Source organism: Ahaetulla prasina, chromosome 1, assembly GCF_028640845.1.
Source record: "Ahaetulla prasina isolate Xishuangbanna chromosome 1, ASM2864084v1, whole genome shotgun sequence".
NCBI lineage: Eukaryota > Metazoa > Chordata > Lepidosauria > Squamata > Colubridae > Ahaetulla > Ahaetulla prasina.
The window spans coordinates 68,094,439-68,113,316 of NC_080539.1; positions in this window are offsets into that span (position 1 = coordinate 68,094,439).

The window sequence follows — 18,878 nt, forward strand, 5'->3', positions numbered from 1 at the left end:
TAAAGTTACCGTAACACCAACTTTTAAATTTGAAAGCACTTCTCCTCTCCCTTGGTTTTTCTTTCCTGAAAACTAGAGTGGGTCCCTTCTGAGGTGCTTTCCATATCCCTATCCTGTTTGTGGACTGAGGTATCTTTTTTCCTGACTGTTGTCTAGGCTGGGGGTCTCCAACCTTGGCAACTTTAAGACTTGTGGACTTCAACTCCCAGAATGTTGAAGTCCACAAGTCTTAAAGTTGCCAAGGGTGGAGACCCTTGGTCTATGCTACACCTCCTCCTGTTCCTTATTACCTCCTAGGTTACCATTACATTCTTTCATGCAAACTATTTTTGTGTTCTTCTTTCTTTCCTGCAGTCTTCTTCATGTACATCTCCTTTGATATTTTTACATCAAGGTTTCATTTTTTGGAAGCACCATTATCAGTTTCTATTGTCTTATTGTAATCTAAATAATATCATCTTTAAATATTCAACAACTGCTGTCTTCTAAAAGTATATATTATTCTTTTTAAGACTTCCTTCCATCTAATTGTTTCTGCTCATTCAGTAAGAGTGGGTAGAGTGGACGCACTTCGGATTCTTTTGATAAAATAGTGTAGTTTATGAAAGCCAAGAAAATGTGCCATTTTGTAACCACTTTGTCCTCTGGAATATGATCCCACTGAGGTCTGTATGCCTACCATCCATTGGTTGCTTTCCAAGGCCTGGGAAGAGTGGTAATTGAGCTATATAAGAAACATTTTTGTTATGGAGAATTTGCCTCATGTGTGTTTCTCTCCTCTCCTCTCCTCTCCCCACGTCTCCTCTCCTCTCCCCCTCTCCTCCTCTCCCCTCTCCTTAATTTTTATTACAAGCCATCCAGTGTCTTTCGTAGTTGGGTAGCTTCAAAATTGTATTAAATAAATAAATATATCTTGTGAAAAGAAAAATAAACAACTGATTGCACCTATAACTGATAGGTGTTTGGGACCTATCTGATATGTTCGGGACAAAAGAAAACAGGGAAGGTAGCTTTTTATAAAGGAATAAACACTAGAAATCTGTATAGGACTTATAAAATAACTTGCTTGAAATTTGGCTGATAAATGCCTATAGCACTTTGGCTTCTCACCCAAATGGGCAGAATTTCAGGAAAGCTAAACCATTACGAGAGAATGAGGCATACCAAATTTCATAAAAATACCGTAAGTGCAGGGGTTTTCAAGCTGCATTATCTTTCGGGGACAGTAACTTTGTTCCAACCATTTCTGCAGTTTTCACAATGATCCCAATTTGTCTGTACTCTGTCTCACTCATAGCAGAATGGCAAAATTGAACTAGCGTTATTGTGTACAAGGCCAAAAGACAAGAAAAATACATTGGTATACAGCTATGGTGTTCATTATAATTCACAATCAAATAAAATATCCTGGGGAAGGTCAATGAAAGAAAGAAGACTAAATTAAGATTTGTGCAAAATTTAAACAAAAGAAGATTGAAATATGATGTGAGAGAAGGCGAATGAAGGAAAAGGAGAACATTGTAAAAGTAAGGTTAAAAATGTCAATTAGACTGCTTCAAGTTCACAGCAAAGTATCTTTTTACAAAAGTTTGGTTTGAAGAAGTGAAAGAAATGATCATTTCAAGCATAGACTTGGGGGCTACAATGTTCTAAGCACAGTTTTTGAGCTTTTACTGTGAAAAAAAACCCTGCCTTTTTCCAGTCAAGATTTTTGAGTGTAGTATACTGAGATGAAAGCAACAGTAAGCACATGCCCAGATAGAAGACTGTGTTTATATACATGTCTGCTGGTTTCTTTTGTTTAGTTTTCTTACTAATTTGCCATAGAGAAGTTAGAGTTGGGTTTGTAGTATGTGACTTACCTGCCAAGAGAAGCAGGGAAATGCAAATAAAAAAGAGTAAACATGTGCATAGCGATGCCTGTGCACTATTGTGCTTCACATGTGTGTTATTGCTGTTAAGACTGTAAGCACAAAGGCTTAATAAAATGCTGAGCTTTCAGAATCATCTCAAAAAGCAAAGGCCTCTGAACTGCTTGATTCGTTCAACTTGTGTGCGCATTTGCATGACTCAGGATATTCTTTCAGAAAGCCTTGAATACCTTGATTGTTTTTCTCTCCGTCACCATCACTGTCTCACATAGGGTCAGGAAAGGAGTACCTTGCAGATGAACAGTGTTTCTGACTACCATTTTGTATTACTTGGCTGGGAAGTGTGTGTGTGTGTTTGTTTAATAACTGCTAAGAATCATATTTGTGAGATAGGCATCTATATAAATAAATAAACAGTTCCTTTTGTCCTCCTAATGAACATCTTTGGAATGAGTTTCACCAAACCATAGAGGCAACTGAGTCTATCTCCTGATAATTATCTTCAAAGCGCTCCATGGCATAGGGCCGGGTTACTTACGGGACCGTCTGCTGCCACCGAATGCCTCCCACCGACCTGTGCGCTCTCACAGAGAGGGACTCCTCAGGGTGCAGGCAGTGCCGACTGGCGACGCCCAGGGGAAGGGCCTTTTCTGTGGGGGCTCCCACCCTCTGGAACGAGCTTCCCCCAGGACTTTGTCAACTTCCTGACCTTCGGACCTTCCGCCGCGAGCTTAAGACACATCTATTCATTTGCGCAGGACTGGACTAGGGTTTTAAATTTTTAAATGACTAAATTTTAGCTTTGGTTTTAAGTTAGCTTTTATTATTTATATCTTATTTTAAATATTTGGCCTTTATAATAAGTTTTTTAGATGAATGTTTTATTTTGTATATTTGTGTGTTTTTATATGGCTGTACACCGCCCTGAGTCCTTAGGGAGATAGGGCGGTATAGAAATACGAATAAATAAATAAATAAATAAATAATTGTAATAATCTAAAGCATCTCCAGTAGATTTTAGCCCATTTAATTGTACTTATTCAGTGAACTGGAACCTGCTACCTCTCTAGATAATAGGCTCTAGAGCCAAGCTCCTCTTACCATTATAAAGCTTTTCAAAGCATCAAAATATCCCTTCCTTTACCTCAGATCTGGTTTTCCTTGTTCTGTATTCAAGGATGATGAGAGATGAGAGAATGGAGAAAATATTACTTTGCTCTAACGTGCCAACAAATTGTCAAATACTTCTGAAATTAAAATGTTATAAAACTGTAGCTTGATTTACTTAATCTTTATACCTGTTCTTATTCTTCTGCTTGTTGCTCTTTCCAGGTGTCTGTAGTAACACAAATACCAATTTTTATGTCTGCAGCCTCTTAAAAATTGTTCAAATGCCTGGAAGGGAAACAAGATATCCCTATCCCAATTGCATCCCCCTATAATTTTTCCCTAATTGATAGAAACAGGCACAAACACACAATGTGAGACTTAATTCAACTGATTGTTTAATCAATTGAGATGACAGATAAAACCTGAAGTGCTGTATGCAGTTAGAGTTACTGATAAATTATATTACCATATATACTAATCTTAGAGAGACAGTTTGGTCCAGTGTTAAAGCACCAGTCTATAAACCAGGAGACAGTAAGTTCTGATCTTGCCTTTGGCATGAAAGCCAGCTGGATTACTTTGGACCAGTCATTCTCTCTCAGTCTAAAATGTTATGCTGGGGAGAGAAGCTAGTCTGTCAATTCCTATTGTTACCAATGGATCAACACTCAGCTGATCTGAAAAAAGTGAACCATGTATATGCTAGGAAAAATTCAGAGAGAGGGATAATGACTACAACATTTACGGCAACCTTGAAAAATCACTTCAAGAAAGCTCTAGCTGAGGCTATGAGATCTCATGCATGGTATCCAAGTTTTGAACTAAGTCGCTTTGTTTGGCTTATATTGGAAGTATAATAACTGCAGGCTTTGGACAACATCTTTCCACTATCATTATGGATTCTTCTAACAAATATATAACTGGCATTTTCTGGATTCTTGCATGTACTCTTCAATACGATGAACTGAACATGCAGCTGGAAGGACAGGCTGCACATGGTAATCTTTGGAAACAGGAGTATGAAATCTGTAGTTCTCCAGAGTTTCCTGCTGATGCATTGAAATTTATAGAACATAATAATGTAGGATTGCTGGGAGTTGGAATTCACTAATGCCGTGAAGAGCACAGATTCCCTGCTCTTCCTCTTATTCCATGAAATGTAAAAGGTAACCAAGGAACATGATTTATACTGTTGAGTCTCAGCCTTTTCCTTTATGCAGCCCACTGTATTGTTACTGAAAGCTATAGAAAACCATATTATACAACAATCAGTGATACAGTGTCTATGGATACAATGGCATATTTTATTCTCTCTACTATTTTACATAGATGGAGGTATGTGTGTGTGTGCGGGGTGTGTGAATGTTCCAAATTTTTATGATATTTCATGGGAGAATATCAAACTCTTTAAATACTTGGCAATCTCAGGATAGTTGGGGCCATTTTGGTGTCTGCATCAAAGAATATCTGAGAGCTCCCTTTTATTCCTTAGTCTTGCTGATCTTGGGTTTGTTTGTTTTTAATGTTATTTTCTTACGAACCATTCAGGGTTGTTTGAAGTCAGGCAGTGTACAAATTCATTTAATTAATTATAATAATCTGCAGACCAATAGTAATTCCCAAACTATTGGCTGACACGTCTTACTGAATATAATCCAAGTTAGACAGAGCCTCTTTCAATCTTTTTATATATGAAGTGTAATTTCTGTACCCATATGAGATATATTGATGAATCCAGGTGAATATTCCGCTTTTAAAATACACTTGGTATGAATATGCCTAGCGTTGTACTGTTTTTCCTCTCACACATATTACACCGCTTTGTTTATTTTGCTCTGTTTCTCTGTTTCTCTCTGTTTATATATAGCACACATACATTGAATATATAATATTATTCCTCAGATTCACCTCAGCACCATGGATATCTTCAGGAGCGGGCATGGTGGGGCACTTATCACAAATATTTCTGCATATTTTATGCCAACATTCTTGTGGTTTGGAAACCATATGAGAGAAGAGAGTCATATTTATCCAATATATGAAAATCTGTTGTCTGCATACTTACAGTAATCATACAGGGGTTTGGGAAGTAGATAAAGATGGAGGTGATAAAAAGGATAGGTGTAGTGTCTTTCCATGAAATTTAGAAGTCTGATCCTCCTTAACCATAGCTATCATAGGAAGGAAGGACTACTTTCTAGGGCCAACTCTTTGTCCATCAATTAAGCTTCATTCTTTGCCAGTTACAGTATTATAGTGGCACCAAGTGGTGGGAGAAAAAAAAAGATAATTTCAACAATAAAAAGAGAGAAACATACAATTCATATAGCTCCAATGGAAGTATTCTTTTAAACTGAACTATACCATGTTAACCAATCAATAATACAATTTTTGACCAGTACTTACCAATTTCAAGCTGGGAGATTTCTGTGCATGGGCAAAGAATGTTTTTCTCACTTGAAGCTTCTCTGTGGGTAAGTTCTGGAACAAATCCAAGTATTAGAAACACAAATACAAGTAAAGAATCTGGAACTGGTAGCTGAACGACTTCAACCTGCCAAATTGGAACTCAGCTTTTGGTCTCACAGTTTGATAATTGGAGTCTGGATTAATCTGGCAATGATATTATGCTAATTCTTTTTTAATTTGTATTTTATGCCTCTGTTTCAGTTGTATAAGAAGGCTTCCATTTCAGCTCCCAAGAGCTCCAATCATCTATTTTTTCTTTACTATGGAAGTAAATACATCAAGTTTATGGGAATCACAGAAACATAACTTGATTTTTCTTGATTGAATCAGAGTAATAAACAGCTTTTTACAATGATTCTTGGTCTTTTTTTAAAAAAAAAAATTCCCCTGATTCATTTATTATGGTCATAGGTAATAATGCAAATAATACTTATATAACATTAGAGCACTAAAACACTCCAGGCAGAATCCAGTTTCAATAATATCAATCAAGTTCTAGTGACTGTTAAGCACCTGGGATGAAGCCAAAGTTCAGTAGATCTTTTTTGTATTGCATTTCTCTCCTGCCTTGCTGTGAACCCATGGTGTGTTTGTGTATATGTGTACCACACACAACATTGCATGACTCCGAACAAATGAATTGCTTCATTGCCAATCTAAAGTATATTCTAGGACATTTTGTTTTTCCCCACAATTTAGAAAAGCTGAAACCCTGCTTATTTTCCCTGTTACAGTAAGAAGCGGTTTTATTTATTTATTTATTTATTTGATTTTTATACCGCCCTTCTCCCGAAGGACTCAGGGCGGTGTACAGGCAAAATAAAACAAGCAATACAAAATACAATTAAAATGCAATTTAAAAAACTTATTAAATTAGCCTGAGAATTTAAAAAATTACCTTACACTAAAAACCCCATTTAAAATTAATAAAAATTTACCATTTAAAATTCAATTCAAGCCAGCCCCGCGCGAATAAAAAGGTGTGTCTTCAGTTCGCGGCGGAAAGTCCGAAGGTCAGGTATTTGGCGTAAGCCTGGGGGAAGCTCGTTCCAGAGTGTGGGAGCCCCCACAGAGAAGGCCCTTCCCCTGGGGGCCGCCAGCCGACATTGTTTGGCGGACGGCACCCTGAGAAGTCCCTCTCTGTGAGAGCGTATGGGTCGGTGGGAGGCATGAGGTTGAGTTGAATAACAATGATGTTACTCCAATTCCCACCTACCAGGATTCAGATATTTAAAGAATAATAATAACAACAACAATAATAAAATCACACTTTGGGGCATTTATGGTTGTCAATGGTAAAACTTAATTGCAAAAATTGAGGCTGGAAACAGGTGTAAAGAAATATCTATCTTAATGGTTCCATTTGGCTATGATGGAATTTCTCTAAGAAATAATAGCTAATTTTCAATTTAGATTATATGGAACTATGAGATTCCCTCCCAATATCAGCCCATCTTTTCCAAGATGCACCCCAGATTTTTGGCAGTTTTTGTTCTCTAATAATTTGCTTGCATCATGTATTTGAAATACGTTAGTATCAATCTCAAACTGCAGGTATTACGGCCAGCTCAAATCAGTCCCTAAATTTTAAGCACATTTCTCTGTCAATCCATTAAAAGCTGTCTACTTAAGCTGATTTTCTTCTTTTCCCTAGCACGAAGGGGATTCTTTAAATGTCTTCATTATTATCTAGTTAAATGTTTTACAAATTCTGCTCTAAGATAACCTGGGATTCCTTAGAAAGCCTACAAGGGTGAAAAGAAAGAAAAAAATTCAAGCCGAATAATAAGAAGGGGAGATTAAAGGGAATTGTGCCTACTTTGAACAGGCACTGTTAAAGCTCCTTCACTTCATAGATGACGGTTTGGGGTCCAGAACATCTGTTATTGGATGTTCCACAGATTTGGTTGTTGGTACAGTAGGAGAGACACAGCATTGTAATTTAGATTACAATTTATTTTTAAAAAGCCTATAGGGTTGAAAAAAGTACACCGTCTGGATGAAATAACCTTTTGATCTTTTGTTATGCATTTCAGCAGAATCAAAATAGCAATTGTTTAAAGGAGCTGAATGCACTACATAAACTTTTATGCTGTTACTCCTGAGTCAGTATATTTGTTGAGAGTGACTCAACCAGTGGTGGGTTTAAATTTTTTTTACTACTGGTTCTATGGGTGTGGCTTGGTGGGCATGGCATGGCTTGGTGGGCGTGGCTTGGTGGGCGTGGCAGGGGAAGAATACTGTAAAATCTCCATTCCCTCCCCAACCTAGGGGGAGGTTACTGCAAAATCCCCATTTCCTCCTGATCAGCTGGAACTTGGGAGGCACTGAATAGATGTGGGTGGGGCCAGTCAGAATTTTTACTACAGGTTCTCCGAACTACTCAAATTTCCGCTACCAGTTCTCCAGAACTGGTCAGAATCTACTGAAACCCACCTCTGGACTCAATGTATTAGGAAAAGATCTGCTTCTTCTGTATATCTTCTATATATTCATCTCTTCTCATAATAGCCTGTGGTTCTTTTTCTGAGTCCATTATAAACAAATATATGGATGATTCAAGTTAAACTGAACTTTTTCCAACCTGATGAACATCAAATACACCATCATGAGTTAAGAGAAAACTTGGCTGTTGCAGTACAATATGTTGGAAGGGTGTTGTGTTAGGGAAGGCTAGATAGATTCATGCCTCTGAGAAATATTTCACTGGTATTTGCTAACCTGTATAAAATCTTTTAGCTTTTTTTAGGATTACCGATACGAATCTGATTTAAAGAAGGAATATATTTTTTAAGTTAGTGTTTGTTATGTCTTCTTGCTTTAAAAAATAAAAAGTATTTTTAAAAAATCTTTTAGCTGAAAAGGTGTTCAACTTGCCATTAAAACAGACATTTCTTTAAATGGTAGCATTCCCCTGCTAGGTGGAAATCCAGAGAATTACAAATATTATAATACCTAATAGAAAAGATAACATTCTTTCTATCTATGACAGGTTAATCTTAGATCTCCTTCACAAATAAGAATTGTTTGGGATAGCTAGTGGAAGAATTTTCAGCCAGTTTGGATTTCAGTATAATATTTTGCCAAAAAATGATTTTAATAAAAAAAACCCACTCATATTTGTGAGTTCTTAGGACTGGTCAATAAAATGCAGCCCTCAAGAACTTTGTTGAAAATTGAATTAACATTTTCCATTTATTCTTAAAATAATTAAAATAAATCATCCTGATTCACCACCATTTTTTATAGAATCCTTTTCACTTGTAAAGGGTACATAATCCCCATACATTTCCATAGAAGTAGGAAATGGACAAAGATCTGTAATCTTCTATTGTATATCCTTCCTCAGTCAAAATGAAAATTTGTGAGCAAGACAATGAAAATCAGAGATAGGTTTGTCATAGCTATGTGTAAAACAGAGCTAATAATTAATGAACCTTTGAAATCCTGCCCCCGATTTTTTATGCAAAGCAATTTGATGGACAAATTCTCTCAAATTCTTCAGGAGAGGAAAGAAGGTGTGTTTTTTTTGGCATCACAACCTGTTATTTTACCCAAAGCATGAACAATCATGAACATTTCAAATCAATGGAGAAGTGATTGTGCCACAAATTATTTTATAAGTAAACAAATGAAAGAACAACAAGCTCCAGTCAAGAGAATTTTCCCCAAATTTTTATCTTTTTGGGAAAACTTTCTAAAGCAAATTCTCTTCTACAAATGGAATGAGAAATTATACAGGAAATTATGCAGGAAATCTTTTCAGCTTCGCATTGGTATAAAAATGTAAAGGAAAACAAATCCAATACCAAAAAATCCCAACTAATATTTTTTAGAAAAGCTTTAGTCATCATTGGTTCACTGCAATGAAGGTCTTCTCTTCAAAAGTACATCTTTCAAAAGAGACAGTTTTTTGCTCTCTCATTTTCATCGAAAGTAAAGCTTGTATTTAGATAATCCTACCCAGTATTCCCAAGGGAAAAAAGGGGGATTTGGCTCACTGCAGGATTTGGTAGTATTTTTACTACAGAAATAACAGAAAGAGACCAATCACTGCAATACCATGGAATAAATCAGCATTGACAATAAAAAAAACCAACATAAGCTTTCACATCATCAAAATAAAGCATGTTCCCCAGATCCTCTTAAAAACGACAGACTTACAAAGTGTCATGAAAATCAGATTTAACATATGGTCCATGGTTTCTTATGTAGCATTGTATAAATATAAAAATCCTATCTTTCACTTGATGTTTTAATTTCCTTTTCTCTTATATATGTTTTCACAAAAATATAATTATTAATTCTGGTATAAGTCCACAGATTTCACAGCAAACTGTGTAATCAATTATGGCTTGATCATCATTATTTTCTGACTGACTGCAGAGTCCTTGGTACATTCTGAGTTAGTTGCTTGCTTGCAGATGACTCACGACCCCATTAGCAGCAGCATGCATGAGGATGGGGTTTCCTCCCTGTTTATACACAGCAGCGTGCCTGTCAGTTAATGGGGTGGGGTTTCCTTTCTTGATTGGGTAATGTTTTCTGCTTGATTGTTTGTCTGGTGTTAATCCCTGTTTATCTGGGTTTTGGCTGCTGGGGAGATTGTGTTCTGATCTTTTTGTTTCCTTCTTAGGTTGGTTTTTTTTTTTGGTCTCATTTGAATGATTTATAAATATGGTTTATTTTGATGTCTCTATGAAGTCTAATGGTCACTGAAACAAAGCACTATCCCTCTTTTTCCGCCTTACTATTTTATGTAACATTTTAGAAGTTTTAGCACTGTGTTGCCTTTTACAACACCAGAAGCACAATACAAGTAATCCCTGACTTTCAACCATTCATTTAGTGATGGTTCAAAGCTACAACTGCACTGAAAAAAAGTTACTTACAACCAGTCTTTATACTTACAACTATGACAGCATCCCCACAGTCACGTGATCAAAACTCAGCACTTGGCAACTGGTTATTTATTTATTTATTTATTTATTTATTTATTTATTTATTTATTTATTTATTATTTATTTAGTCAAACATGTACTAGATAACAGGTATACATATAAACATGGACATGAACACAGGAAATGAGTACAAATAAATGGGGACAGTAGGACAGGGATGGTAAGCACGCTGATGTGCATATGCACACCCCCTTTACGGACCTCTTAGGAATGGGGTGAGGTCCACGGTAGACAGTTTGAGGCTGTGGGGGTTTGAGGATGTAACAACAGAGTCAGGTAGAGCATTTCAAGCATTGACCACTCAGTTGTATTTTCTGCAATTGAGTTTGGAATGGTTTACCTTGAGTTTGTATCTGTTGTTTGCCCATGTATTACTGAGGTTGAAGCTGAAGTAGTGGGATTTACATTGTGAGTATTTGACAGACTAATAACAGATCCCACCTCCCCCTGCTCATCCTACTCCCCGTCTCATCCTTATTTCCTATTTTTGTTAGGGCTGAGTGCTTATTTTTTGCTTGTATATAGGTTTTGCAATATTTTAATATTGTAAACCACTCAGAGTTACCTTGTGGTAAGATGGATGGTCAATAAATTTAATAAAATAAATGAATGAATTATTTAAATAAATAAATGGCTCCTAAGACAACAGCCGTACGGGTCTGGATGGGGAGAAACAGGCTCAAGCTCAATCCCTCCAAGACAGAGTGGCTGTGGATGCCGGCATCCCGGTACAGTCAGCTGAGTCCGCGGCTTACTGTCGGTGGTGAGTCATTGGCCCCGATGGAGAGGGTGCGCAACTTAGGCGTCCTCCTGGATGAACGGCTGTCTCTAGAAGATCATTTGACGGCCGTCTCCAGGAGAGCGTTCTACCAGGTTCGCCTGGTGCGCCAGTTGCGCCCCTTTCTAGACCGGGATGCCCTATGCACGGTCACTCACGCACTCGTGACGTCTCGCCTGGATTACTGCAATGCTCTCTACATGGGGCTCCCCTTGAAGGGCATCCGGAGGCTGCAGTTAGTCCAGAATGCGGCTGCGCGGGTGATAGAGGGAGCCCCCCGTGGCTCCCGCATGACACCTATCCTGCGCAGACTGCACTGGCTACCTGTGGCCTTCCGGGTGCGCTTCAAGGTTTTGGTGACCATCTTTAAAGCGCTCCATGGCATAGGGCCGGGCTACTTACGGGACCGCCTGCTGCTACCGAATACCTCTCTCCGACCCGTGCGCTCTCATAGAGAGGGACTCCTCAGGGTGCCGTCAGCGAGGCAATGTCGTCTGGCGGCGCCCAGGGGAAGGGCCTTCTCTGTGGGGGCTCCCACCCTTTGGAACGAACTACCCCCAGGACTTCGTCAGCTTCCGGACCTTCGGACCTTCCGCCGCGAGCTTAAAACACACTTATTTATTTGCGCAGGACTGAGTTAGATTTTAAATTTACGGGTTTTAAACTGGGTTTTATTTTTTATATTTTTAAATATTTGGCGTTTAGAATAAGTTTTTTAATTGTTTTTTACTCTGTATTTATGTGTTTTTAAGTGCCTGTTAACCACCCTGAGTCCCTCGGGAGATAGGGCGGTATATAAATATGATTAAATAAAAATAAAATAAATAAACAGCTAGACTGGTTTAGTGTTAAGGATAGAAACCAGGAGACTGTGAGTTTTAGTGCTGCTTTAGGCATGAAAATGAACTTGGTGACCTTGGGCTATTCACTTTTTCTCAGCTAAACTCACATCACAGGATTGTAGAGAAAATAGGAAGAAGAAAGAGTCTTTCTTATCTGCAACCTTGGGGTATTTTTCTTTTAATCATGGACTTTAGAATGAATTTAGCAGACATAGAAAATGAAGAGAACTCCTTTTATGAATTTTTAAAAAAGGAGAAAACAGGTTAATACAGAAAAAAAAATCAACACATTTCATAATGTGGGAGATTTTTAAATCAAATGACCAGAACGCAACACCAGTAACTCCTCATAGAGTTATTTTACAGATCGGTTTCCTTCAGTGCCTTTCTTAGGGGAATCTGTAGGGAGGGCATCAAAAGGACAAATGATGAACACAATACCATACCATTACATTACAAACTCTACCCTCTTTGTACCTCCCTAATGACATTACGTGTATATATGAAAGAGGCAGAGCTTGTAATGCAATGGTGAAATGCAGCTTCCAACATTTTTACAAAGTATTTATTTATTTATTTATTTTATTTATTTATTTTTTCATTCATTCAAACATGTACTAGATAATAGGTATAAGTATAAATATGGACATGAATACAGGAAATGAGTACAAATAAATGCGGACAGTAGGACAGGGACGGTAGGCCCCTTTACGGTCCTCTTAGGATTGGAGTGAGGTCCACGGTAGACAGTTTGAGGTTGAAGCTGTGGGGGTTTGAGGATATAATAATGGAGTCGGGAAGAGCATTCCAGGCATTGACCACTCTGTTGCTGAAGTTGCATTTTCTGCAATTGAGTTTGGAGCGGTTTACCTTGAGTCTGTATCTGTTGTTTTTCCATGTATAATTGAGGTTGAAGCTGAATTAATCATTGACAGGTAGGACATTGTAGCAGACAATTTTGTGTACTATGCTTAGGTCATACCATAGGCGGCGTAGTTCCAGGTTGTCTAAGCTCAGAAGTTCGAGCCTGGTGGGATAAGGTATCCTATTGTGATCAGAGGATTGTAGTACTTTTCTTGTGAAATATCTCTGGACCTGCTCAATTGTATTAATGTCCTATATACAGTGTGGATTCCAGGCGGACAAGCTGTATTTGAGAATTGGTCTGGCAAAGGTTTTGTATGCCCTAGTTAGCAGTACAATGTTACCGGAGAAGAACCTTTGCAAAATTAGGTTAACAACTGTTAATAACATTTTGGCAATGCTGTTACAGTGAGCTTGTTGTTGGAGCTTGTAGACATGTCTGCCCTCTCTTGAAATCCGTCTTCCAATAATAATAATAATAATAATAATAATAATAATAATAATAATAATAATAATAATAATAATAATAATAATAATAATAATAATAATAATAATAATAATTAAAAAAAACAAAAAACATTTACGGTAGTAACTTAGTCTTACCTCTATCTGGAAGAAAGGATGGAAGAGATGTTTTTTTTCCCATCTCTCTAGTAGCCTTCTGGGAACATTTACTTGGAGTCAAAGTAAAACATAGTGTTGCTCCTGCTGCATAGTTTATGGAGCATTTGTGCTGATGATGTGCTAAGTAAGAATTGACTTATGTAACCTCTGCCCATGTAGTTCCCATGGAACTAGATTGGATAAAACTTGTACAGATTTAACTTCAAAAAAGAAAAAAGGCACAGAATCAGTTCAACAAACCACAGAGTTAAACACACAAGCCTAAATTAATCCAAACAGTGCAAATTCAAAGTCTGTCTTTACTAAAAGAAAGATCTGTAGCTTTTGCTTTCAAGTTTATAGTCAGCCAATGCAAATGCTGTTCTGGTCTCTCAAGAGGCTGAATATTTCAATTACTCCTCGGCAGGCAACTCAGTTCCAGGCAACAGGACAATAATAGCAATTGGTAAGTTAGAATTTGCAGACTGAAGTCATTGCCCTTCAATTCACAATGCAAATAAAATTCGCACCAGGGATAGAGAGAAATTGATTCCCTACTCCTTTCCACCATGCACATCTATCACTTCAATTTGCCCTCCGCCTCAAGGTGATAAGAGTCATAATTGTTAGGCCACTCTCTAATAATAAGCTTCCCAGAAGAACAGTAGTATTTTTTCCTCCAATCTTTACTTCGAATGGTGACTCTACACTTCCATGGGTTAAACTAAACAGGTCATGGGGCTTACATTTAATTAACAAAAGCAGATTTATGAGGAAGAATGATTTTGGAGGTCCAAGCCTCTTGCGGCTCTGCCATAACATTTGCCCTTCAGTTAAATTGAATAGTAGGTTAAGAAAAACCCTAGCTGAGACTTTCTAGATACTTGAGGTATGCCATCTTTACTCTGTCCTATCTGGCACAACTGAATAAAAGCAGTTAATGAAGACTGTCCCAAAGATGCCTTTCCAAAAGGCAACTGGACTTTCTAGGTTTTTGCCTTTAAAATATTTCATTTTTCATCCGAAAAGCTTCTTCAGTTCAGTTCTGAAGAATTTTTGAATGAGAAGGGAAACATTTTTCCAAGGGAAAAAAACTAAGAAATTTCAATTGCGTTTTGGAAAAGTACCTTTGGGACAACCATGACCTGGATGATTGAGAATCTCCATAGACCAGGGGTCTCCAACCTTGGCCACTTTAAGGCTTGTGGACTTCAACTCCAAGAATTTCTCAGCTAGCTTTGCTCTATTTTTTGCCAGCTTTGCTGGCTGAGGAATTCTGGGAGTTGAAGTCCACAAGTCTTAAAGTGGCCAAGGTTGGAGACCCCTGCCATAGACATAGAATAGATGATGAAGTTTTTAACAAGCTGTAAACCCTTACCCATTTTAGAGCAGTGAAGCAAAGGGCAGGACTTGTGAATCCTGGAAAACTCTGGATTGGCCCTGCCCTTCATTTCTGAGCAAGTCCAGTCAGAGATAACAATCCAACTCATTCAGAGGCATGATGGGAAATTCATTATTACTTTCCTAATTGAAATGAAAAAACAACAACAACTAAATAGTTATATTAAATAAGTGAAATGGTTATTTTGCCCGATGGGGGGTTTTTTCCCCTTAATTTTCCCCCACATTAAGAAATTAAAATTTGGTGACAATTTTTGGAACAAGTTTGTGAAGACGCCCAAAACCTTGAGGGCTGCATGTGTACCTGCTGCATGAAATGCACCCATGACGTTCTAGTGGTCTGCTTTACCCTGACTGGCATTCTAAGTGCTTTCCCACCCACGAGACAACTTCACCAACTTGTTCTTCTGTATTGACTTTACACTGAAATACACTGAAAAGTGAGGTGTAAAGTGTCAACCAGCTGATTTTATCACATTTCCTTTCAAGGTTGTCTGTATTCATTCTGATGGTTATAAATTGCATGCTATTGACTAACAAAACCTAGCTGCTGGCATTCCTGAATGGTTCAAGGAGAGGGACTTTCATTTGTCTTTGTTACCAGCAATATTGAATATTGCCCTTATAGTGTTTTGATGCATGTATGCTGCTTAACTAATTCTAGTGGCACAGTGGAGTTCTTCAATTTTTTCTCTAGCTAGGACTAGAAACATTTGGGTTCAATTATACTGGCCACTCCAGTTGTTCTAAAATTTGCCCTTAGTCCATTTCCACCCTTTGGCAGATACATTTTAGGTTCTCTTTTTGTTCATTTTGTACTTCCATCTCCTCTTCTGTATGCCTAATAGACGTGCGGTGAAAAACTTTGGACAGCCACAAGATGGCAACCAAGAGATACAGATATCTCTATATTTCCTGCCACATAGTGGTTGCATGGATTTTTTGCATTCCCAATAAGAGATGTCTCCTTTCATCTCACTGGTAAAGACTTGGAAGCTGACGGGATTCAGACTTATTTGCCATCCCCCAATGAACCATCTGTGGTGTTGAAGCAGACCAATTTAGGCAAAATTGTCTTCCTCTTGGTAGTTGACATTCACACATATACATGTGCCAGGATCTCTATAGGTTTGGTGAGTGCACCTCTAACCTGCTATGTGTAGGGGTATGAGAATTTTTCAAGATGGTGGTTACAGCACTATGATCAAAGCTTTTTGCAGATGGTTGTAACATCAATGCAAATTCAAAGAGTGGAGGCTTCAGTTCTTATTTTTTCATACCCTGTCCCCAAAGACACTGTTGAATCTAACACTATTTTTTTGCTGTAATTGGGTTTGCTTGTGTTTAGCTAGAGGTGCATTAAATCATTCAAACAAACAAACAAACCTCCTCATCACTGTCCTTCTTCTATGGAGTATTATGAGGCCCATCCAAGCATGACTTGGTTCCAGCCACTATTTCTTAGCCTAACCTACAGAAGATGCTCTGAGAGACTAAAATGAGTCAGAATGTAAAAAAAAAACAAAAGCAAAAACACATTTTTGGAGAAAAGATAGATTAAGAAAATCAGTAGAGAAACTGATTGGGAGTTGCCCAGAATTAGTTATAAAATAGGCTTGCTGTACAAATGTTTAAATAAATAAATAAACAAAAAAACAAAAACAAAATTAAACTAAGACCTTCTGAAATTGTGTGATCTGTCCCCCTCCGCAGTCCGGGAGACACAAGTGATGACTTAACTAGCCTGCAATTATCAGCTCTGGCAGCAACTAGCGAGCGTCTGCCAAGTGTCTCTGTTATCTCTCTTGATGCCGATGAATCAGCCAGGAAACCAGGAACAAACAGGACTTCAGCTCTAATTCTCCCTCTAAGCAGTTGATTTGCTTCCCACGAAGTGGTATAGCAGCCCTTGCTGCTTTTATATCCGGTGGGGTGTGGCTCCATGATTCAGCACTTCCTAGGCCTGCCCCACCCCTGCTTCTGTTGTTCCCACTTCTCCTGGCTACGAAACCTAGGGTCCAGTCAGGCCTGATTGCCATTAGCCGGGTCTGGAGGCGTGGCCTGGGGGAGGAAAAAGTCAGGGGACGGAGGCCTCGTTATCTTTATTTATTTATTTATTTATTTATTTATTTATTTATTTATTTATTTGTCATAACAATATATACAAGCGTTACATAAAAGGTTATAAATATATGAACGTATATATGAGGAGAAATGAGGTACTAAAAACGTGTATATACATAGGGAAAGAAACAGTAGGACAGGAACGGTAGGCACGTTTGTGCTCTTATGCACGCCCCTTTAGAGTCCTCCATCTCCTCCATCTGGAGCTGAGCCAGGGAAGCCGGTGCTCCAGAGGCAAGTCCTTATGGTCCTTTCCCCTCACTTTCCGAGTCACTTTCTGGCAGGGGGCCCGGCTCGGGGGGCGCAGACACAACATTGTGTATGAAATTTAAAGCAGGTCTTGATCTAAACATTTTCTTGCAATACATTCTTTTAGCAAAATCCCATATCGAAACCTTTTTTAAAAAAATGTTTAGATGCCTGCTGAGTGTCTGCTTGGATGTGTTGAGCCTTCTGCCTCAATTACAAAAACATATTTCTTCTTTGCCTATTGGGACCCCTTTCTAATTTAAAAAAGCAGCCAAATGAACACGAAGACAATCTTATTTTCTCCCCAATTGCTTCCCCCTCCTCTGTTTTCGAATTGTTTCTCTGTAAGCTATTTGAAATAATAGCATTAAAAGGAAAGATCTTTGACAAGAACATGAAACTCAATCGATTTAATGTGAAAAAAGAATCAGAAGAAATCAAAGAACAGACTGATTTATCAGTAAGGTGGGTACATGGAGCTGATATGCCACACAGCTATGAACTCTAGCATAATTAATGAAGCCAGCAAAGTGAATTGAAGAAAAGGAAAATGTTATTATTTGTTCGTTTGTTTGTTTATTTGGAGATATATTTTATCTCCATAGACAACCAACCAACCAACCACATTTTCCTTTTCTTCAATTCACTTTGCTGGCTTCAATTATCATGTCAAAATTTGCCAGAGTTTAGAGAAGAAGAAAAAAGGTGAAAAATGGTCATACCCATCCATTTTTTATTTATTGATTAATTCAGTTCAAACTTTTCATATCTTTATGTGAACTAAGACACAGTCATTGAACATCTGCATATATCCAAATGTAGTGATCCAATTCCCAATTTAAGAAGTGTATAAAGTTGCTTTTCTGAAAGAAAATGTATGCAGTAAAATTAATTGCAACCAGAAAGCTGTTTGTAAAACAAGGAGAAGCTTATTCAAATGTGTGAAATATACACGTAAGGGCATACAAATAGCACATTTCTTAAAAGAGAAAATCAAAGTGCTGTAGAAGTGGAACAAAAAAACCTCTTAAAGTTGAAACATGAGAATTGTAGATTTACTGTCAAGAGCTAGAAAAATCAGTTCAATTGGGTATAAAGATATATTGCAAGCTTAAGCTCTCTACAAGAATCTGCCAAAGGAAATTAGCAGGAGATAAGAGTAGAAAGCGGCCCCCAGGGGAAGGTCCTTCTCTGTGGGGGCTCCCACACTCTGGAACGAGCTTCCCCCGGGTTTACGCCAAATACCTGACCTTCGGACCTTTCGCCGCGAACTGAAGACACATCTTTTCACTCGCGCGGGGCTGGCTTAAGTTTTATCGATTTTAAATTTCTTATTACTAATTTTAAATGGGGTTTTAGTTTTTTATATATTTTAAAGTTTTTAGGCTAATTATAATAAGTTTTTTAACTTGCATTTTAAATTGTATATTGTATTGTCTGTTTTTTTACTTTTGCCTGTACACCGCCCTGAGTCCTTCGGGAGAAGGGTGGTATAAAAATCAAATAAATAATACTAATAATAATAAAAGATGGTTAGTCATAGATCTCTTGTGGGCATGAAGGAGTCATGACAGGTGATTTGTTTGGCCCATCCCTTGGGCTCACC